This window comes from Topomyia yanbarensis, chromosome 3 (genome assembly GCF_030247195.1).
Source record: "Topomyia yanbarensis strain Yona2022 chromosome 3, ASM3024719v1, whole genome shotgun sequence".
Lineage (NCBI taxonomy): Eukaryota > Metazoa > Arthropoda > Insecta > Diptera > Culicidae > Topomyia > Topomyia yanbarensis.
The window spans coordinates 66,924,064-66,938,994 of NC_080672.1; the positions used below are offsets into that span (position 1 = coordinate 66,924,064).

Sequence of the window (14,931 nt, forward strand, 5' to 3'; positions counted from 1 at the left end):
GAGTTCAACACAGTTTGGTGGGTTTATGGTACAAAATCCACCGAAATATCCGCATACCACTCCTGTACAGTTTTGGAATATATTTTACAAATCTCATATTTCATGAAGCTTGGGTCAAGAATGGTTCACTATGTTTTCCATAGTTACATATGGCCTGCCAAATCAGATACTTCGAAGCGAATTTTGACAGCGTCTTCCGTTTGAAACGGTCATCTACAGCAGTCCTTACCCAGAGTGGAATATACCTTTCCCGCCAACTGCTAGATATCCGCTTTGAAGAGTTGTAGAGTATAGTTAGGTCGCCCGTTTTGGCAAGTTCTACATCTTATACGTTTTCAATCAGGATCTTTACTTAGCCCACTAAAAGAAACTTTGCGAAAAATCTAGTTTTCTGGCCAAGTCTCGTGTCGAAATATTCGGATTCCGCTTGAAATGAGCAATCAATGCTCTGTCGGTTTTTTACGAGTTGTTTCTGGTTTTAATCCAGCTCCTGGCTTGCCTGCTACTGTCATCCGTTCTCTTAGGGGAATCTTAGGAGGTCCATTGAAACAGTCGAATGGCGTATATCCCTCAGTTTTCCTAAGACGCTGCAACCCAGTATTTTGTATTTGTGTGAAAAAATTCTTTCGCGAACGGCTTGCTGATTTTTTTCCATCTCGACCGGAATCTTAATGACAACCGCTAAACTTAGCGAATGTAAACAATAAGCTCTAAAAAGAAACTGGGAAAATTTTGGTTAATTTCGGTCAAGTATGAAAAAAGTTACGCAAGTTTCATGCCATCGCAATAATTATCTACTCATTTGTCATTCGTTTATTTCTTTTTATTTTTATTTTTTTAGGCATTTATACAGTTAAGCTAACGCATTGAGCCGTATCAAACAAACAATTTGTATAAAAAATGGTTTGATTTGAAAGATTGAAGCCATTCTCGACAAACATATGATTGCGGCGTAAAATCCAACTGTCAAAATTCTCTTTAAAGGGAAATTCCGGAGTAGCCGTCATGGCCGTACACATATTACAGCACTAAATTAAATAAAAATCTTTTCTCTTTTCTTTACTACCAACTTCTGTAAGCGGCGAGTAACCGTTTGTGCGGAATTTTCATTCAAGGTGAATTTTTACAGTTGGCTTGTAAACCCTAATCAGATTTGCCCTGTTACAGGCCCTTGTGCTAGGAGAGGGTTTTAGGGGCTTAAATACCTCCCATGAGAGTTTTGAATTACTGTTAAAAATTTATTAACTTCCTGTCCAGGAAAAAAGTATACAGTTTTGACACCAAAAATATCATTTAAGTTCGGTCACTATAGAAAGAAGTCGTTGAAGAAACCAAGGAAGAAACCTTGCGAGGGTGGCGTGAAAAGAAAGTTGGGCTGTTTTTTGTATCGGTTCACGTTTCGACAGGTTTCGATCTTGGCTCCAGTTGTGAGCTGACCAGTTGCATAGTAAAGGTCGCTTTGCGTCGGAAAAAATCGGGATATCGTAGTCTGGAGAAATTTTAGCTCCGATGATCTCTCCGTCAGGGTTGTTGACTGGCGCTCGAAAACGGGCATCGGTATCAGGAGAAATACCGCCGCTGAGGAGCTCTCAGTACCAGCTAGCAGATAAATATGAACGTGTAGTGCCAAGAAGAACAAGAAAGCCTACGAAGGTGGTTGTAAAGATATAAATCATTTTGGGCGACACCTATCGATCGGTTTGTGTCTCAATATTTGAAGTAGATTTGAGCAGGTCAAATATCCCAGTCACCACATTTTCTGGCAGTGACCGTTCTGCTAGATTTCTACCAGTCTTGGTTTAGCAGCCCTATTAGATTTTTGCGTGTATCCTGTCGGGTGAGCTGAACTAGGGCGAACTCGGTTTCGCTCGCGTTTTCTGGCAAATTGTGACAGGAATCTAGCAAAACTCAGGCACAACTCTGAAACAATCCGTGCAAAGATCAGTATACTAGAAACTGCACATTTTTCCCTTCCACTGTTCAACACAATTCTCCTAGAATATTGAAAACAGTCCAATGTCGTGGAAAACGTAATCAAAGACAGTCTAAATAGATAGGTTGTATTAGTTTTCAATAATATTACAAAATAACGAAAATTTCATTAAAAGTCTTTAACGTAAACTATTCCTGGCAGCACTGCTCTATTGGAATGCAATCAAACTAATTGCAATAATTGCAGTTCTACAGAATACAGATACTGTGTTACTATGTTTTAATTGCCGCAAAATCGATACAGTAATACAGATACTTAGAACTGGTAGTACTTAAATCAAAGGCAGTAGTCAGTTTAAAAACGTTGATGTTTATAAACAACATGAACATGCAGTGGATACAACACAGGTAACATTAAAGATTTCAAATTATTAGCAATTTTCTCTATTCCATATTCTTATCGACACCTTGTACATCCTTAGATTTGGCAAAGGGGAAAAAAGAAAGATCGCATAAAACCTTTAATGAAGTCCAACTCGAACCCTATCCTATCGTCTATCATCAAATATATTTCATGTACTGTACATCCGCATTACTGGCAGCACTTTGTTCTCACCTGAGCACTATTTGTCTCACGGGTTGATGGGGTTTTTGTCCGCAACATCCGAGACACGCACCGCAGCACAACACCTGGAACTTACCTGAGCTGTCATCATTGACAAAACAAAAAAAGACAGCAACTTTATTGAATCCCCTCTCTCATGCGCACAGCACCACATGCCTACTGCGTTGCCCACTGATGATGGTGCTGCCCTGGTATAGGTGATATATTTTCCAGGTGAACTTGGCCCGCAACGCAACCATTCTCGCATTGCGTCGCTGTGTGGTGTATAGTGGTCAATCTGTTGTTTGCGACCACGTGGCTGTATTGGTTCCGACTGATGCGCTAGGTGACGGTACACTCTACAGGTGAGCCAAGTCCAGCCATCATCATTAGCCAGAGCCATCATCGATAATATAGGTAATGAGTTGACGCAAGGCTCGCTTACTATATATTGGGCCGCGCTGTATATACCTGTGTTGTGTATGTTACCTGTTGAGTCGCTCTCATTCAACCACTGCCGCTGCCGCACCACACCGTCGTTGATGGGGTTGTTCAACGAAAAATATACATAGAGACGGTGCCAACTAGCCGTCACCGTCAGTCTTGTGCCTGTTTCGTAGCGATTCTGACGCTTTTCCAACCCTAGAGTGCCGTGGCTCAAGTCCCCTTCTTGAAGAGTGCATAATTTTCCTATCATTTTGCATAAGTGGCAAGTTGTGGCGATTTGCGGAGTGCAGATTACTGTCCCTAAGCTGTGTGTGCCTGCAAGTGCGAACATCTTCCATACTCAGCCGGAGAGCTGCAGAGTCAGTGGCATCCGTGTGCGGTGTGAGCAGGACGGAACGCTATCGAGAATACCTGATTTGGGAATTTCGTGGAATTTTTTTCCGATCCGAAGTTGCGAAAACACTGCCCGCAAGTGCTTGCGATTTACGCGAAGCAATCCGTTTAGATAAGTGTGGTGCGGTAGCTTATTTTTAACTTGTACAGCGCATGAATAGTTGCAAAACATAGAGTTGTGCTTATAGCCCCATTTTGACGAGAATTGCGAGTGCGAGTGAGAAGGAAACTATCTTCGAGAGCTGGTGCTACGCGATAATATTATATCGGAGAGACAAGTTTGAGCAAAAAGTTGAAAAAAAAAAGTTTTCATTCGCCGTTTTTGGAAACTGAGAAATCAGCCAGGTACGCGTGAACGAGACAGAAACCTGCGCCAGAAGAGCTGATCAGTGAGGAGCAGCCGAACACGTTCCGTTATATTTTGGTTGGTGTGTTCGATGATGTTGTTTGTCGATGGATTGATGTGCTCAGCCGTGTGACAGATCGAGCGAGGAGAAAATATCCGAAAGTGAGTGCTTTACGCAACGAAAATTGCATTCCTTCCGTGGGTGTTTTGTATCCTGGTGATTCCTTTTTGGTTGGTGTCGTGCTTGTGTGGAGTCCAGAAGCTAGAAGCGATTTCGTGGACAATACACTCGAGACGGAGACTGAAGTTTCTGGTTGTTGACCGAAGAGGATCGGGAGCGCTTTGGTGGAATCGCGAGTCATCGAACTGGGGGTCAGTGCATTCCAGTAGTGCAAGGTAAGTTTCATTGAGGGCAACGGAATATACCAAATTTGCAATATGTATGGACATTTAATTGGGCACCAGTGATCAAAAATTCTCCTTGACCTGAAATATAGTTTAAACTACCCTATTTTCGTAAACATTAATATAATTACAAAAATAGTGTATTTTGATGAGAAATGCATCTCAAAGGCAGTATTAATCACTTTAGTCGAAGAAGGTAAGAAGTTGCCCAATTTGTGCTTTTAACTTTCTGATATTTTCCACGATTTTGAATGATGTTTTGCATTCCTGATTTCAAAAACTTCAGTTAAAACCAATAATGCAACTAGATATCACTTCTACACTTTTGAATAGTTGTCGATTTAGACGTATTTAGTAGTTGTCTACACTTCACTACTTCTTGAAGTGAAATATACGTACCATGTCAACACTCAAATGCAAAATGTCGTTTTAAGGGGCTACATCACCGTAATATTTAAAAACACGACTTTTAATTGGCCTAAAACGTGCTTCCGGATCTTAAAATTATTTACCAAAATAAGAACGACGAATAAAATATATAATTGCTCACGAGTGTTCCGAAAACTTTACCCACGTTTACCCACTTTTTTGAGCTAGCCGAAAATATAACTCAAACAAATGATTTTTAATCGTTCTGAAATTTTCGCGGCATATTCAAAATCGCGTACTCCAGCGACGCAGCATTTTATTTTTTTGTTGTGTAATTTTAATAAGCAATATAGCGATATTTATGACATTTTCAGCAACTTCTTTTTCGAAAAAAAATTCGTACCTCGCTTGCTAAACTTGTTCTAAGGAATCGAAAAAACTTAGGTTTTTAGGCTTGGCTCAAAAGCTACGAGGTATAGAATCTTAATTCATCTCTTCTTTGCATCAAGAAAAATGCCCGAAATATACCTCGACAGTGGTGTAACCCCTTGAAACAAAATTGCGAAAAATGTCAAAAAATTTGATTTTTTTTGTAAAAGTATAAGTGTCTACTATATTTTGTTAAATGGGTTTTTCGATCTGCGCACCAAAAAAGTTTCTGCAGGGCATTGTTCGAAGTGGCATCCTGGTCGCCATAGGATGCTCTTGGCTTGAGACACGCGGCTCAGGTAAAAACCTTTTCATGGCATTACGAACGTTTCCAGAATGCTTCGCGTTGCATTGTACATGTGTACAGGTCTCGATAACGTATTTCACGGTTTAATCTGTAGAGGCATCGTAGACTAATCGTGAGTTATCAAACAACCACATAAAACAGTGAAAACGGAAAATTTTAGTTAAAATTGTTAGTAAAATTTTAGTCCGCCATATTGGAATCGCCATTTAATTTTTTTGACTTGAATACATATTAACTCAAATTCATGTCTATAAATCACAAAATCTTTTTTTTCCGATTTTGGCTGAAATACCACTTATTTTTGGTGGGGATCCGCCATATCGGATCAGCCATTATGCGTTTCGAAAAACTGACTTCAGACTCGTAATCAGCGATATTCAAAACCCGTAATTCCATGTAATTGTTACAAAATATTGACATACTATCACGAACAATTCATCGAAAGTGTTCTCAAACTTTAAACGCGTTTATCTCGAAACATGATTTTTCAAAACTGCGTACAATCATTTGAAAACGGTTCAATTAAAACTTCATCTTTTGACCTCTCGCAAGTAAACCTTTTTCATTGAAGGAATGACCTGTAAGATCTACAAATTATAACATAAAAAAGAGCTAAAATATCGATCTTAAAGTTTGAGATCAAACATTCACGTCAAATTTGAAGTTTTTTTTTACCATTCTTAGGTCATCCCTCCAATTAATTTAGTTTAACTTAGAGTCTTATTATTAGTTTTGTGTTTTAGATCGATCCTCAGGCAGAAAGCTGTACGCAGTTTTGGAATTCTACGCGCACCTAACCTTATACAGAACGTCATCACGGGCGCCATTTTGTTTTTTTCGTCTTAAAAAATATTGTAAAAGACGAAAAGATAAGCTTTTTGAATCCTAAAACTGATTATTTTTTGCATGCCCTTTCCCCTTTCAAATTTTGCTTACTTTTTGGGTCATTTGAATCAGAACCACCCTTTAAAGCTGTGAAACAATTCTTACAAAATTTAAAAAAAAGATTTGTGCCTTCAAAGAGCGTAAGGCACAAGACAAGATTAATGTCTCCGTTTTTCAATTAATGCTTCCCTTAAGGTGGGGCAAAATGTCCGTTTTTACCTTTATCATTTCGAAAGGTTCTTCAGAATAAAGTTTTTTTTGGTTCCATTTGCGGTTTCAAAGAACTGCAAAATTGGGGGTGGGCGTAGCGTAGTTGGTAAAACAATTGCCTTGTACGCAGCGCACCTGGGCTCGAGTCCCGACCCCGCACATAGGGTTAGAAATTTTTCATAAGAGATTTTTCTAACCCGAAAAGGCGAATGACCCTAAGGTTAAAACCTCAATAATCGAAATAAAAAATATATGCAAAATTGGGGGGCGTAGAGCATTTTGTTGGAAACTAGGGGCAGATCACTCTACGAATGTATAACAAATTTGCATCGAATTAGAAAAAATGCATTTCATTTCCATTTTTGCATCAACTTTGCATTCCCTCGCAGAAAAGTCTGTTCAACAAACGTTCTACGCTGATTCACTTTGTTCGACATTTTGTTGAATGTAGGGCCAGTTTTTGTAGGGTTTTTGACGTCTTACACGCAACACAAAATACATTCTAAATTTCTATTTTGACGGAAAGAAATGCATTTAATTTTGTTGATTTTTAAAAGTGTATCACAAGTGATCTATCCCTAGGTTGGACATTTGTATGGGAATTTGTATGGATAAAACCCCATTTTTTTATAATTTTAAATTCTAGAGACCACAGTTTTTCCTGCAGTATGCAACAAACCAATCAAAAGTATAGTTCAGGATTTGTCCAACAACGACGGTATGACAAAATTCAATAATTAGAATACTGCCAGTGTTTTATTGGTAGTCAGACCTCAAGCTGAAATAACTACGCAATTTCTGGCTTACTGAGCTGGTATTGGTATGTTTGAATAAATGGTTCAAAAGCATTTACCGAATTGGATAGCCACAGTTAATCGATGAAAGGGGCGGCGGAAGAGAGGTGCTGGGGCGGGGAGAAGTTGACCATTGTACACGTCAACAGAAGCAGAATTCCGAACTGATATATTGTTGAGTTGATTAGTTCAAGTGAATTATTAAGACACATTTGCTCAATCTCATATGCGTGGTAGGGAAGAAGAATAGCGCAAAACGTATCTCCTCTGTCCTTAGTTTGTTCACTTTGATGTGGCTGAATTTTAGATTTCAAACAGAAATCTACAAGATAATTAACAGCTTTACTTATTTCGGTTGATCGAACAGCATCGAAAAGATCATCCCATTAAATCATAATAGCAAACGTTTTTGTATAATTCGCCTGATCCAATTCGATCAAATATTATACGAAACTCTACATCTGTTAATGTGTATGGTTTTTTCGGTTCCTCGTATCGTTCGTTGACGGAAACTCTAAAGGATATCTTAAAAAAAATGCAGCTTTTGAAAATCATTTACACTTAAGGTTTTTGAACATAAAAAAGATGTTGGACACCTGATTATAAAGAATAAACTATGGAAGTGTTTTTGAATTTTGTGTTCTTAAACAATCATTTCACAAAAACCTTGAAACTTTAAATTGGTTTTCAATATATATATATATATAAGATTTATTAGAAAATAGCTTTCATTTTTCGGCTACAGCTGAAGATCTCTTGCCAGATCATCCGCTATTCAATTCAGAATTTTGCATTGATTGAATATAGTCCTAAATCGTTAAGAATAAGTTTAGTTCAGACAATTTGCGTAAAGTAAACGAATTTTTCGTACATATGAATCCTTCGTAGCAGTACCGTCTTTACGCATAGGCACACTGGTCCCGGGACCAGAGGCCCCGGGATTTTGAGGGCCACGTACTGAGGATGCATATAAATCCATAACGCCTTTGTTCGAAAGCAGGTACTCTCGAATATTTATACTCCTTCAGCGCGTTGCTAAAAATTACTGAAATTTGAATTGAAAGTCGTTTAGAATTTAAAATTTTTACTGGTGTTGTTTTATCAGTATTCCGATGCTTCATATCGGTGAGTTGGTAGCAGAGTAGTTCGAAATCGCACATTAATTCGTATTCCATGTGATCAAACCTTTACCAAACATTAGACAACCAAGCGGAATGATACTAGTGGCAACAAACGCAACACTGAAAGTTCAGGATTGAAGCGTCGCATAAACATTTCGGTTCCAGTATCAATTTATTTTGAGCAAAACCAATGACGTGTTTTGGACTACAAGTATACTAAGTTCGGAAAGGGACGGAACCGTAGCGACAAACAGGACACGATGGTCAACAAAACTGTGTCTGGCAAGCGGTCTGCGGATGTGGAAAGATGATTCAGATTTTCATCACATTTGGGACTCTCAACGGACAAATCTACAGAAGTAAACGCCTTTAAATTTTGCTCTTCAACTATGCCTAGGACCTCTTAAACTGCTACGGAACTGATAATGTTGTTTTTTTACCTAAAGGGGATCAACTTTCAAACATTCCAGAGTCTCTCCTTATCGTGATAAAAAAGGAGCGACCGCATTTTTGCTAATAATATTTTTTTTCCTGATTATAGAGGCCTTGTGACCCTGAAATAAATTGAACTAAATTTTACAATGTAGTTTTTATTATATTTTTAAACGTCAGTTCACGGGCAAACGATGAACGCAAAGTCAAAATGTTAATCACTTCTATTACGAAAGATGGCTTGAATTTTTTGTCTTCGAAATGCTCAGAGCCATCGACTGGGATTTAACATAAACAGGCTGGGGTAAGCAGTAGTCAGGCTTATTAGTTAAACACCGGCGCTGTTTATAAAATGTGAGAAGGTAGATTGTTATTATTTAACCGTTGTGTGTCCGACGCGGTACCCGGGTACCTTTTTAAGTTTCAATTAATTAAATTCCTATGTTTTATCCATAGCTGGAAATTGAAATTTTGTGACATCTTAGAACTTCACTAAGTCAAGCTTTTGGGTTAATAATATTGTTGATATAGTAAGGGTGAGAGTGAGGAGGGGCTCCTGAATTTTTTTACTACGTAACAGGCCGACGTGGGTACCCGGGTACCCACAAAACTAAAATGCCCATAACTAAGGTAATATCCAACTGATTTCGATACTTTTGGCCGTTTTGGATTCAGGAACTCATCCACTTTTGGACTTGGTAAAAATGAGTCGGGTTACTTCATTCGGTTCCCGGGAATCCGGAAGCAGGTTCCAGTGCTGGGGTACTATTTGCGAACTTCAACGGAATACTAGCAATATGGGTATCAAAATTCTTGGAATTGCATCAGTAGGCTGTATCTCGTGGTTTTGGAACCATTTGGTGAACGGACATTCTGGAGCAGGTTCCCGTGGGGCCGTGAGTGGCCATTCCGTTCCAATTCCATTTTTCAAATAGCCATAGGGTCTCGTAACAATAAAAAACAGACTTCCGAGACAATTTAAAGAGTTTTGATACACATATTGCTAGGACATTATTAAAATTTGCAAATCATATACTAGTACTGGAACATTACTCCGGAAAATCCAGATTACCAAAAACCAGATCCATTATTCCGGTTCTATTGTACAGAATCAAAAAGTAGACGAGTTCCTGAATCCAAAACATCTAAAAGTGTCCAAATCGGTTAAAGGAAGCCATAGTTATGAGCATTTCAATTTGTGGGTACCCGGGTACCCTCGTTGGCCTGTTATAGGTGTTTTTTTTGTTGGACACATAACTGTTAAAATGGATCATTTAGTTCATTTTCTACGTCTTCTCTTTGTTCTACTTACTAAACATTGAATGATTTAACAAAAAAAACCTACCTAAATAATTTGTACGAAAAAGGGAAATATTACAAAGAGCCTTTATTTCTATTCCTACAGCGAGGATGGAATATAAATGAACCTCAAGGTGCTATACACGCTTAGAACCAACATCGTATCGATTGACTTCAAAGGTGCCATGATTCGGCGAAGTGAAATTTTCATTGGAAGCGATTATTTGGTATACTCCGAAGTTGTATGTCGACTCTGACCAGTTTCATCACATCAGGAATATTGTACAGCTCACAATCAAGAAGTTCTAAACTAATCTAAACATTACTGAGTACTATTGTAATTCCCACAGTCTAGAAACTAGTTAACTTTATTTGACATTGAAATTTATTGTCTGCATTTTTGGACATACCGTCTATATCGCGATCAAGGTGGCTGTTATACACTGATTAGAAGAATTTGAAACGTTAAACTCAACTTTTCAAGCACGGTCAAGTGGCGTACTTGACTACTACTGCTTGGCAAATATATTTCCAATATCAGCTCAGGTTAAACGAAATTCATATTTTTTTTATTTCGATTATAGAGGTTTTAACTTTAAGGTTATTCGCCTCTTCGGGTTAGAAAAATCTTATGAAAAATTCCTAACCCTATGTGCGAGGTCGGGACTCGAACCCAGGTGCGCTGCGTACAAGGCAATCGATTTACCAACTACGCTACGCCCACCTCCAAATAAATAATTTCTTATACTCTGAGAAAATGAAATACTTTACCCTACTCAATCCTCTAAAATAACAACGTTTGTCTCGATATAAACAAGTTCATAACGAACATGCGGAAACCATTCTATTAAAAATAATTAAAAAATAAAAATAACGCGAAAAGAAAAATTAGTGAAGATTTTTTTCTGATTAAGACAACGTTCCAATGGTGGAAGGTAAACACGCCCTACTTCAGCATTCCTCATTGGCCAAAGCACTTTTCTGCCTCAAAATACGTCATGCAACTATGAAGGTCAGATTACAACATGCGCATTCTATCAAGTTACTGCTAAATTATGCAACTACTATTAAATATTCAATATCTTTTGTTTCTCGCCTTAAAATGCCTTCTTTTCTTTCCAATAGTATGTCTCTTTTTGGAAATCTGGGTTTGTAACACGAATCTTCTCTATGATATGCCATTTTATCATTTTAATCGTTAGTAACTATACCTTAGGTTGTCCGGGGTTTTGCTTTTTTTGGAAATCCTACTTCGCATGATAGAGATGCTTGTCAATAAATTTTCAGATCACCGCAGATCACCTTGCATGTTTCGTCGTTTTTATGAAGATCTCGTAACAAAAATAATAGTGCTTCAATAGAACTACAAATCAGGGCCGCCTTAGGAGCACTCGGGGTTCCTTGGAACTATTGAACTAAGGGGCCCCAATCACTGTTTAAATAGATGTATAGTAGCATGGTTCTCCATGCCACTCTAAGACTCTTTCAAATTAGAGCCAAGTAGACTAACCATTAAGTTTATATAAAAAAAAACCATCAAAATATACGGAGAAAATACATGATTTTAAATTCCACCACCAATTTAAAATCATATATTTTCTCCGTATATTTTGATGGTTTTTTTTATATAAACTTAATGGTTAGTCTACTTGGCTCTAATTTGAAAGAGTCTTAGAGTCGCATGGAGAACCATGCCATTACACATCTATTTAAACATTGATATGGGCCCCTTAGTACAACAGTGCCAAGGAACCCCGAGTGCTCTTAAAACGGCCCAGATTCGTAGAAGTGTTCTATTGAAACACTACTATTTTTGTTACGAGTTCTTCATAAAAACGACGAAACGACTTTCGTTGGCTTATTACGAATCGATTTCATTGGGCAAACGAATTGTTCGATGAAGTGGGTTAGTCCATCAACTGTCCTGGATTTTTGCTTGGCTGATATGGTCACCCTATCCCGGTGTAGTCATTCAAATATGGGAGTAATCAGTCCATCTCGTTTTTACACTAAACCAGTGTAGCACAGTGTAGAAACGAAAACTTGTTTTGAATAATGAAACGCTGTTACTAGCTGTTGTGATCAGTGCCTTGTCAACCATGATTTCCGAGAAAGTGAAGTTTGACAGAATTGGGTTATTAAGTCATATGCTGTTTTCGATTTTTTTCCAATGCAGTTAAAGACGTTAAAGATAAGTAATCGAACTGTTTTTCACTTTTTTGGTCGCAAAATTATAAATAATATATTTTTACAAAATTGAATTATCACGACCACACCTTCCATTGAACTACCTATTGCTGGGATAAATGTCAAAAATGCTAACCCATGTGGCTAAATTCACTGTCAAGGAAGATCGATAGTGTCAAACGAGAACGTGTTCCTATTTTTTTAGAAAAAAAAATCATTCTGATGTTTTAAAAGTTGAACATATATATTCTTATATTTAGAAAGATGAGTTCTTTCGGTTTTTGAAATAAAAGAAAAATTTTATTCTTCATATAATGAATGACCCAATTGTCGTTATCCTAAGTAAGATGAAAAATGCACAATCAAAATTTGATTTAATCATACCCGGAGCTGAATTGATCATCCCAGAGCGTTAAGCACACTTGAATAAAAACATATCATTCGTAGTAAACAAACATTCCAAAGCGCCAATAAGTAGCTCCCCTTACAGTCGTATGTACCGGGAACAGTGACAAGTTGGGTTTACCTGGATGGGTTACGTCATTTTGAGCTTTGGTTCAACGGTGAACTGATTTTCAGCGATCTCGATGTTCGTGTTTGACGACGGTATTGGTGATGTAAATAACAAGTTGGAGACGATCCGTTTTCTGTTGTTTATTTACCTGGCAAGTCAATCTCATTCATAAATCGGAATCATGCACAGTAGGCTGAATTTATAAAAAGGGCGACATTTCTCTAAACATTTTTGGTATCTTACAGTAGTGGTGCATCTAATGTACGTATAATTGCGTCTCATGTGATAATTCAATAAAATATCTAACTAATTACCGGCGCTTGCCAATACAATATCAATTCTTCAAAAGGACTAAAGAAATTTTTGTAAACAAACTTGTTCCACTGCCGAATAGAATTTCATGAAAAATATACATAAACCAATATTTTTACCCTTTGTAAAAGCAATTTCAAATGTGCTGCTTTGAAATTATAGCAAATTAAGAGAAATCAGCTAAACAAAAGTTTGTTTACAAATCTCATTAGCTCTATTCAAAAGTTAATAATGGAATTGTTCTCTTTAAAAGCACAGCCTATTGTGTAACACTCTGCACTCCTTCTGTGATACACTACGATATAACGCTGAATTTGTAATGATTCAAATGATCACCATTTTCGCATAATGCTTTAATTTCTTGTGTTTTGTTATATTAAAAGTTTATTGAAATGCTCGTATACTTTAATTATCTTCACATCTAAACTAGATAATGATTTGGAGTTCTTTGTCAAATGTAAGGAAAATAAAAATTAAGGAAAAATTAGTAGTAAGTTAGTCGAGCATTACTAATTTGTATCTATCTTTAAGTTCTACAAATGTTACCAAACAAGATTAAGTTTCTTTTGTAAATGTTTAATTCTTATTCCAAGAAAAAAAAATTCAGTCGAATATTTATATTGCAGTAAAATCTACCAGCAAGAAATGTCATACAAAAACTAATTACCCACAAGCCTGCAATGATCGGTCCACTACTGCCGACCGATAAAAGTTGGCCAAATACCATCCGGTCAGTCTATCCCTTTTCCCCGCTATCGAACAGTGTCCAACATGCGCGTCCTACCTGTTACGTTTTCGCATTCCTAGGGATTCGCCTCTGCCACACTGCACTGCCGGCATAGTACATTGCGTTACATGGACTTGGTACTTACCTTCTACATAAATATATAAAGATATCAATCCCGTACAGGTTCATAAGTCAGGTTTCGGCTCGCCTAATGATTTCCCCGGCTAGCCACCGTACCCTATAGGGTCGTCTGCTGGATCCTCTGAATAGCCACAACACAACAGCCAACGAGCGATAGCTTATAACACAACAGAAGTGCCTAGGTCTCTATATGGGTAATTCGGATAGAAAGGTGTCTGTGAGCTTTCAACTAGAGGAGCCGTAGAAAGAAAGGCACTGGCCGGTTGATTCGATTCGAGCTGTATCTATAGTGTTCTCTTCAGGTAAACGAAAGTGTATGGGTACAATTTTCTCCCTCTTCGGAAAGATTCGTAATGTACGTGGATGAAAGGGTGCGTTATCATCGGGACCGGCTGGAACACAGTATTGAAATTGTACGATATTTAATGATTGCAGTTCGCTGAATGTTTTTGGATTGGGATTGAGTCGAACAACTCTGCAGGAAAAAAAATCGATAGTCAATGCTAAAACTTCCGGAATGGACAAATGTGTTAGACACTCGATTTTGTTCTTATGTAATTACCTTTGCACAAAAAGTGCACTTCTCAAAAGAACCATTTTCCATATAATTTTACATCAATGCTTAGTTCTTTCGGTGTGAAGCGACATAAAATTAAGTTTGTCAACACTAAACACGTTATTATTGTTTACAATGCAATTATTTCTTCAAAAGGGCTAAAGAGATTTTTGTAAACAAACTTGTTTCGCTCATTATTCCGCAGCCGAGTGAAATTTCTAGCGAAATACACATTAACTCACATCTTTACCCTTCGTGACAGCTATTTCAAATGTTTTCTGCGTTGAAATTATGACAAATTAAGAGCTTCCAGCAAAACAAAAGTTTGTTTACAAATCTTATTAGCCCTATTCAAAAGTTAAAATGGAATTCTCGAGCACTTTTTCAGGTAGACGCACTCTCACTGTTGACTTTCTCTTTTTTAATAACTTAATTAGTAAATAATAGATTCTGTTAATAACTTAGTTCATAGACTTCAATATGCTTCTCCATAGCTCTATTCATCATCAAAGTCTGGCGGT

The 14,931-nt window shown here is 37.6% G+C and overlaps 1 protein-coding gene across 3 annotated transcripts in view; it reads left to right on the forward strand.

Moving 5' to 3' along the window:
* Positions 1–3,106: 3,106 nt before the first annotated feature.
* Positions 3,107–14,931, forward strand: part of LOC131688486 (RNA-binding protein fusilli) — a 351,529-nt gene continuing 339,704 nt past the window's right edge. The window contains exon 1 of one of the 3 annotated variants that reach the window (XM_058972767.1): positions 3,107–4,118. The gene's annotated coding sequence lies outside the window, so the exon portion shown is untranslated. The remainder of the gene's footprint in view (positions 4,119–14,931) is intronic. The other 2 variants (XM_058972772.1, XM_058972771.1) reach the window with 2 other exon arrangements.